Source organism: Lycium ferocissimum, unplaced genomic scaffold (assembly GCF_029784015.1).
Source record: "Lycium ferocissimum isolate CSIRO_LF1 unplaced genomic scaffold, AGI_CSIRO_Lferr_CH_V1 ctg11329, whole genome shotgun sequence".
NCBI lineage: Eukaryota > Viridiplantae > Streptophyta > Magnoliopsida > Solanales > Solanaceae > Lycium > Lycium ferocissimum.
Genome location: NW_026713782.1, coordinates 23,425 through 32,579, shown reverse-complemented (window position 1 = coordinate 32,579; position 9,155 = coordinate 23,425). Strand labels below are relative to the sequence as shown.

The 9,155-nt window shown below is 37.2% G+C and overlaps 1 long non-coding RNA gene across 1 annotated transcript; it reads right to left on the bottom strand.

Moving 5' to 3' along the window:
• Window positions 1–1,612: 1,612 nt before the first annotated feature.
• LOC132041715 (uncharacterized) lies at window positions 1,613–6,557 on the bottom strand. The gene is made up of 3 exons (XR_009411197.1): window positions 6,504–6,557; window positions 6,285–6,366; window positions 1,613–1,887 (listed from the first exon to the last, which is right to left on the bottom strand). It is a non-coding gene; the product is annotated as an uncharacterized LOC132041715 (long non-coding RNA).
• Between the last annotated feature and the right edge of the window lie 2,598 nt (window positions 6,558–9,155).

Below are 9,155 nucleotides of genomic sequence, written 5' to 3'. Positions count from 1 at the left end.
AGTCCACATGATTTTTTAGAAGCAGGTGGTCTAAATATTTTGGTCCAGAGCCCATATAGCCTTTTCTTTCAAAAAACAAATGGTTAAATTATTTTGGGCCAGAGCCCACTTGAACTTTCTCTTTTTTAGAAACTAACAGTTAAAGAATTTTGGGCCAGAGCCCAAATTTTTAGAAAATGAGCGGATGAAATATTTGGGCCAGAACCCATGTGACTTAGACGGTTAATAGAATAAATGAACCTCAAAACTGGATTTTCTTAAATAAATGGATCTGGGCCTTACCCAGAAAAACGGTAAACTCCTTTCATAAATAAAAATTGTTTTGCTATAAAACCCAATTCATCTTCAAAAAGAACAAGTTCAATATGTCTAAATTTATAAAAAACCTTTTGTAAACTAAGTGGCCAAAATATATCCGTAATTATAAAGTTTTAGATAAGGACGTTCTAAAAACGTATTAAACGGATTAACCTAGTTCATGTATGAGTCAAGCATGAACAAATCCCATTTATCCCAGACTTTAAAATAAATAAACTTTCTATCTTTATAGAAAAGACTACTATCCTTATAAATAAAAGGAACTAATTGTATCTGGATATTATAAATCCGAACCTAAATATCCTATATGTAAAGGAAATACATTCAATTCTTTTTTCAAAATGGTATGCAAATGACAAGAATTTTTTTTACGGGAAATAAACACCAAATAAACCGTTCATGCAACTACTCACGGATTGGAATTAGAAGGTCAACCGTAGAGTGCGGATCCTTAATACTAGGGTGTCTAGCACCTTCCCTAGGGGATCATTAGAACCCTTACCTAGAACTTTGAATTAAGAAGGATTTTTCACGGTGTTTGAATAAACCCTTGAAAACCGGTTTTCCTAATTTCCTAAAAATTGGGTGGCGACTCTTTTAAAACAAAGTCCGAAAGACCACCACCAATTTCGAAGCGGTTTTCCCGAGCGCTAACCCCACCCGCGAAAATGCAAACCGTCACAGATGGCGACTCCACTAGGGACTTAAAGGTTCTAACCATAAGTATTCCAATATATTGTGGATATATTTGCTTTAACTATTTATGTGTTTACTTTCTTGCAATCACTACTGGAAAATGGGCCTCTGGCAACACTAGGGAAACCGTTGCCATAGACAAAGGAATCGTTGCCATTGACCTATGGCAACGGATTACCATGCGTGACATCTGCTCGCGTGCCGATAGATCTATCGCAACGGTTCATGGGACGGTTCTCAAAACCGTTGCTATAGAAGTTTCTATAGCAACGGTTATTTGTCTATCTGTCGCGACATATTTTCTTTGTTAATTGGAACGGTTAAAAACGTCATAGACTCTTTTGTGTACAGCTTGTTAGGCTATTGCAACGCTTAATTGAGGTTATTACAACGGTTATTGGACTTTATGCAACGCTTTATTTGCCCTCTTTTTGCTACGGTTTTTATTGATTAGAGACAATTCGAAATGTCTATTGCTACGGTTTTCATGACCTATTGCAACGGTTGCCATGTTTAATTTGGAGCTTGTTGCCACGGTTAGGTAAGCTATTGCAACGCTTTAATTAAAATAACAACCTTTTGTTTATAAATAATTTATAATGCACTACAAATTATATAAAATCACAAAATGAAACTTTTCATAATACATATTGTCCACAAGCTAGTTATAATATCCATAAAAGCAAAATGTTAAAACCCAACTACATAAAAGTTTTACATTTAAAGAGTGTGCATGAGTTCCAAAATGTCAATAGCAAAATATTCCTAGAACATCTAAAGCTTCAAAGAAAAATCCAAAAATATTCTCAAGTGAAATATCTTCTTGAGTAAGGTCTTCACTGCTTGCGTCTTCCCTTTCTTCATTTTCAACACCTTCAAGAAAAGAATAAGCAATGTCATAACTCTTTTCATTACTAAGGAGAGACTAATACGAGCCCATTTGGATTGGCTTATGGCTTTTGACTTATAAGCCAAAAGCAATAAGTTAGAAATTCTAGCTTGTGGCTTTTGGCTTATTTTTGTCATATTAGCTTAAAGACAAGTGCTTAAAAGTCCTTATTTATTTTATCCAAATACTACACAAGCACTTAAAAGCTATTTTAGCTTAAAATCACCTAAAATAAGCCAATCCAAATAGGCACTAAGAACAATGTTATACTAATCACACAAGAAATATAATAATGACATCTAATCCAAATAACCATATTGGCAGATTGTATCTCATAAACACACCTCTATAAAGAACACAAGTATTTCCTACGTAAAAAGCAATAATCAATAATGATAACAAGCGTGCACTCTATGGATGAGGTTAAAAGCATGCGAAATTCTCAACCAAGGTGTTGTTTGTTAAGCTAAGGGGTCGGTTTCCGAAGTTGCCCTGGAGGAGAATTGCATTTAATAATAGTGGACTGCCTAGATGGACTTTTGTGTTACTGTTAGCTGCTCACAAGAGACTGTCAACCAGAGACAAACTATATAAATGGGGTGAGACAAATGACTAGCAGTGTCCACTATGTGATGTTGCAAATGAAAGCATAAAGCACTTGTTCTTTATCTGTGATTTCTCAAGTCAGTTCTGGGAAAAGCTGCTATCATGGATGGGTATCAGAAGGAATGCTAGAGGATGGAAAGCGAGCTTAGTCAAGCGAGGAGCGAGCAATGCAAGGGGTAAAAGCCCTTAAGCTAAAGTCTATCGTATGATCCTAGGCTGGCATTGTGTATAGCATATGGAGGGAAAGGAATCAACAAATTTTTCAATAGAAGAGTTAGCCTGCAAATTTGATCATCAAGGTGATAATACAAGATGTGCATCAAAGGGCAAACAAGAAACCAAAGATAGCCAACCGGTTGACCAAATTTAACTTTTATCCATTTTAGTTATGACCTAGGGACCGCCTAGATGAAAGGGCTTTTATTGGAGTGCATACGGGTGCAATTAGAACATTAAGAACTAATGCATGAGCTGACTACTGCGGCATATTGTCCAGTAGCATAGCTCATTTTTCATGAGCTGTAAAATGTTACTTTTTGTTTATAATACAAGTTATTTACCAAGAGAAAAAAACAAGCGTGTACACACTCAATGCATTTTTACGAAACTTATATAGGCAGTAGTTATATTATTACTAAATTCATGTTTGGAAACTTAAAGATATTTAAGTTCTTGTATCAGTTGCTGGGATGATTTACTGGGAATTAGCATTTCAAGAGAACAAAAACACAAATATATATATATACACACATAGCAGGCCGTGTGAAACGAATCAAGATTACTTAGTCTGCCGGAGAGCGGACTTTTAGTTGTGTTTAAGAAAAAGTCCGCCGAGAGGGAGCGGACTTTTAGTTGTGTTTAAGTAAAAGTCTCCACGGGAGGCGGACTTTTAGTTGTGTTTAAGTGAAAGAAAAAAAGGTACTTTATATGTAGTAAAGATTATTTCTTGAGAATACTAGTTAAAAGTTTTTAAGTTAAAAGATTGTTATGACTTTATCGACAAAGGCCGAGTGGTTGGGTCCCAACTCTATATCTTCATAGGTGGTTTATCTAATTTGGCTAAGATAATTTTTGTTGGTAGCCAAATAAACTATGGGATGACAACCAAAGAAGCATTTGATCCAAACAGATATTATGAAGCACGAAATGGAACTTTGAAAAGTTAAAAAAAAATATATATATGCTTCAAGGAAAGTCCGCCCCCTCCCGGCGGACTTTTAGTTATGTTCAACTAAAAGTCTCGCTGAGGGGGGACTTTTTAGTTGTGTTAAGTAAAAGTCCGCACGGAGGGGGCGGACTTTTAGTTGTGTTTAGAAAAAGTCGCGGAGGGGCGGACTTTTAGTTGTGTTTAAGTGAAAGAAAAAAAGGTACTTTATATGTAGTAAAGATTATTTCTTGAGAATACTAGTTAAAAGTTTTTAAGTTAAAAGATTGTTATGACTTTATTGACAAGGCCGAGTGGTTGGGTCCCAACTCTATATCTTCATAGGTGGTTTATCTAATTTGGCTAAGATAATTTTGTTGGTAGCCAAATAAACTATGGGATGACAACCAAAGAAGCATTTGATCCAAAGATATTATGAAGCACGAATGGAACTTTGAAAAGTTAAAAAAATATATATATATGCTTCAAGGGAAAGTCTGCCCCCTCCGGCAGACTTTTAGTTATGTTCAACTAAAAGTCTGCCGGAGGGGGCAGACTTTTAGTTGTGTTAAGTAAAAGTCCGGAGGGGGACTTTTAGTTGTGTTTAAGTAAAAGTCCCGGAGGGGGGCACTTTTAGTTGTGTTTAAGTAAAAGTCTGCCTGAGTGGACTTTTAGTTGTGTTTAAGTAAAAGTCCATGGAGAGGGACGGACTTTTAGTTGTGTTTAAGTGAAAGAAAAAAAGGTACTTTATAGCAAAAACAAAAATTTCTTTTCCGGAACAAATGTAGCTTTCTAACGTATAAAGCATATTTAATCAACTATGGAAAATTTCCAAAAAAAAATAAATGATAAACAAGAGTCATCTTAAGTTAAGAAGGTCTCATGGACACGGTAAAGAAAAGAGATGACAGACACACATAAAGGCAAAATAAACAAGGTGATGCGGCTAAGAGCAGTGAAGCAGAGGCAAGGAACAGCCTCTTAAGAGAAAGAGAGGGACTATGGATGTCAACATCAAACAAGGAAAGAAAAGGAAAAGAACAAGAAGAAAAAGAGGAACAAGCGGAACACTGAACAATATGGATAAACACTAAATAAGGTGAGGGGGATAGAGATATAATAGACATGACTTTATGATGCGATTGCAGAGAGAGGTTATACACTTAAGAAATCTAAAAAATCATTGAATGGTCTTGGCATAGGTGTTTTGTTGACAAATGATAGGAGCATAGTAAGACACACATGAAGTGGATGATCGCACACTCAATGCAATAATGTATGCCAAATATGCCAAAATACTTCAAACAAGGTGGTTCAAGGAGAAGACAAAGCTAGTTTCAGTCAAGAGGTATACATGGGGATGCAGGCATAGTAAACATGGTGATCAACCTACATGGACACCTTATCTAACCAAGAGGGAATGCTTACTAACTAGTTTGAGCCTGGGCTAATGCAAGAGGGAGGCTTGGCAAGGTACTATGCAGGTGGCCAAATGCATACGCAGGCCAATCTTAGATGAGTCACTTACACAAATAGCATGAGCAGGCAAGTGTAAAGGCAAAAGGAAGGGTGTGGGGGTTAGAGTTGAAAGGGCCATGCACAAATCATATACCTCATCGATTATTTTAATCTTAACAAGTTTCATCAGATCGAAGTAGACCACATAGGATTGCACGATCATGGTATCACCAATGATGTCATGAACCTATTTAAGATCGAGCCGGGGTCGCAATTATTAGCTACAATCTTACTTCGTCTTTCATGTCATTCAACCAAAATAACTAGCCACTCCCTACCCCCTTTATCCTATTATGTTACTCATCCATCCCATTATCGAACAAAACCTCGGCAACATCTTAACTAAACTAATTCATTTTTTGATCCTAAGTTCAAACAAAACGTGCACTCCACCCATTACATAGAAATAAACTCCTTCTACCAAGATAATTGACTTCATTAAGGCGAACAAATACCATAACATGATTCAACCAAACCAACAACACCGCTCGTTGCCTACATTTATCCCATCGCACCAAACTTTAGTTCAAGGAAATTACCATAACAACTAAAGCTACAAAATAAATTAAATAATGCTAACAATGTACCATTCAAGAACAAGCCAAATGAAAGCATATCAAACTAGACTATCTTTACAACATAACTGGACTCCATAAAAATGGAACAAAATGCCACAACATGATCTAATCAAGCCAACAACATTCATCTACTGTGTATGTTTATCACACCAAACCTTAGTTAAGCTTATTAATTACCATAATAACTAATGTCAAACAACTACCATAAAAAATTCCACCAATTACGCATCTTAAGCATAAAGTATAAATCCTCTTAAGAAAGCAAACACATAAGCTTAAATCTCCAAAATTTCAACACAACCTTGCAAAAGATAAGAAGAAACCAATCCAATAAATTTTAAGAAAAAAATACCAAAGAGAACACTAAAAAATTTAATTCGAAAATTATAATGGGACAAACCCCAAAACAAACCCCAAAATTTGTATTACACATCTCAGGCATACAGTGTATATCAAAGGAATATGGGACTACAATTCAGAATCAACTATTGAGAATTGCAAAATAAATACAAAAAAATTATGACAGAGGGAGTACCTGGAGAGAAGCAGACGCAATCAACTGAGCTAAATATCAAATCTCTCGGTAAGCAACCTCAATCGACGAACTCGAACAAACTCTACGAAAAATTTTGACCAAAAATCAATAAAACAATTCTAAGAAAGGTGTAATCTTTTCTCGGGTAAATGGGATTTAGAATAAAAGACAAACTATTTAACTTCGTAAAAGGAAAAAGAATCTCAATTGAAGCCTCACCACCGCGATTCACATCGTAAAGTGTTGGTGTGTCCATTCGTTCAAAGAGAACCCAACAAGAAAAGCACATCAATATCAAAATCAATTAGATTTTGCGAGCAAGACCCAACAAAAAAATGGATCGTATATTAACATTTTCTGAAATTTTCTTTTCTATATTTTGTTTGAAATTCCTAAAAGAAAAAGCTAATAGCAATAAGCTAATGGTATGGACATGGCGTAGAGGAAGGAGAACGTACTTTGAATGGGTTTGCAATTTTGTGATAAGAGTTGGTGTTAAAAGGGTTTGCAATTTTGTGGTATGAATTGGTGTTTCGAATTTTGGAACTTTGTCTTTTTTTTTTTTTTTTTTAGAATAAATAGACAAATACTGATTAAAAGAAAAGAGTACAAAGTTTTTGGGGGTTTGGAGGGATTAGTGAAATTTTACGGGAAAATAATGAGGGAACTAAAAACCGTACCAATAGAATTTTTTTACCCCAAATGTGTTCTATTAGATACATCCGTTGTTGGTACGGTGGACAAAATCGTAGCAATAACTAGAGCTATGGCAACGGTTCAAACACTATTGCAACGGTTTAAGAGTCGAAATGTTCCAATAGCATCGCAGTCCTATTGCAACGGTTGAAACTGTTGCAATATATGATCTATAGGAACGGTTGTGTGACCGTTGCTAATAAGTTTGTTGCCATAGGCTCATTTTCCAGTAGTGAATTATCGACTGTCATTACATGCATATCATAACTCCACCAACCATTTGTTTTACACTTTGTTCCAAAGGAAACTTTGCAGAGCACGCGGTCGTACCTTCACTATAAAATCAAAATATTTCTTTTGGAACCGTTGAATTTTGGCTCGTGGTCATCCAACAAAGAACGGTTCAATTGTCCCTAGTTGTCCGCTCGAGTTCCCGATCTTTTGTGAAAAGCCCACTCTAGTAAAAATAAGGATAGAGTTAAGCCAAATCGCTACTGAACTAGAGCATTCATACCTAGATGAGCTTTGGGTACCTCAGACCTACCTAAAGCTCATTAAGAGAAACCACCCTGTGTTCGGACGGTCTATGACCTGAAGAGCACCGCATTTCATTTATGAGCTATGTGAAAACATTGTTTGTTCCCATGTGATGAACCATTGACCCTGTTGGGATGGGAGAATCTTATTATGTTTTGTAGATGGAAGGCCGAATCCATTTTGACATAGTTATCGAGGCTCCGGATCTATTGAGAGTTTGGTGGGAATGGTTGGGTGATAGTTATCGAAGGACAGTTAGTTGCACTCTAGGTCACCTACCCTCTATCATGATGATGAAGGGTCGTCTAGAGGTAATAGAGGTATTGGCTGGACATTGGGAAGACAAGGAAATGTTGTTCCGCTTCGGTGATATCGAAATGCCTCCAACCCTAGAAGAGATTAGGACGTTTGAAAGAATGTTTGGAAAGTACGGATGAGCATCTGGCCATGATTTTAGAAGAAACAGATCTGGTGATGATCAGAATGGAGATGTACCAAGCACGATTTCGGATTCAAACTACCCTTCGAAGGGTCAAGAAGGCCAAAACAAGCCAGGCCTCGACATCCGCCGCTGGAGGAGAACCCTGCTGATTTATTGCTTTATATCAAGCCCTATGTCGGCTTCATCATCTTTGTAATCCTTTCGGGGAAGATACTTTTACTATTTATTAACTAATGATGATTTTTTGGGGCAATCATGTTTCAAGCGATTAAGAGAGCCTTTACTCAAAAAGGCCTTAGGAACGCGAGTAGTATAAATATTTGCAAATTACATGAATGCTTGCTACGTGTTTCACATGCCTATTTGCTGTGTGTGTTGTCATATATTAAAGCTTGAGTACATTTGATTTGATGATCTAAAATATGTACCCAAAAGAAAAATCACGAGACTTAAAACTTACCCGAATCTATCTCCGCTAAAGGTTGAATTACAATGGCAAACCAAGGAGAACAAGAAACGCGGACTCTAGGAAAGACAACTGAGATGCTGAGAGATAAGGTACTACGTAATGGAAAAACACCTCTAGGAAATATGGAAGAAAATTGAGGAAATAGACAGATTGCTGGAAATGGCTGGGAACCCACCAGAAGGCATACCCCTGGAGCAATATTATGGGAATGTCCCAGAAAAAATAAGGGAATTAGTGCTGGACTATATACCATTAGAGAGGAGGCCTATAATGCCTAGAGAGGGGACTCTGGGAGGAGCGAATGAAAACCAAGGAGCTTGGTCAAACCCATAGGTGACAGAATCAGACCTGCAAGAAGAGTCAGAGCCTCAATAGGAAGCCTCTGAACCCATCGAGGAAGAAGAACCAGAAGAGGGAGAAGAAGAGCCCAAGGATATGGAGGAGGAAGAATTAGAGCCTGTCGACATAGAGGTTGAGGGAGAAAGTTTCCCGAGTTTCCAGAAGAAGAGAATGATCCGAATGATGAATCTGACTACTATGCCTCATCCAACGAGGGATCTGACTTTTATGCACCCTCACCTATGCTGGTACTTGCAACCTCTACTATGGAGTCAGAGAATTTTAGAAGGATAGGCCCTTCTGAACCCGCCTGGTGGGGGACAGATTTCAAAGCGCATTCCTTCCTATTCAGAGTTGATCCACGGCTCGCCACCTGTAAGGAGGTATA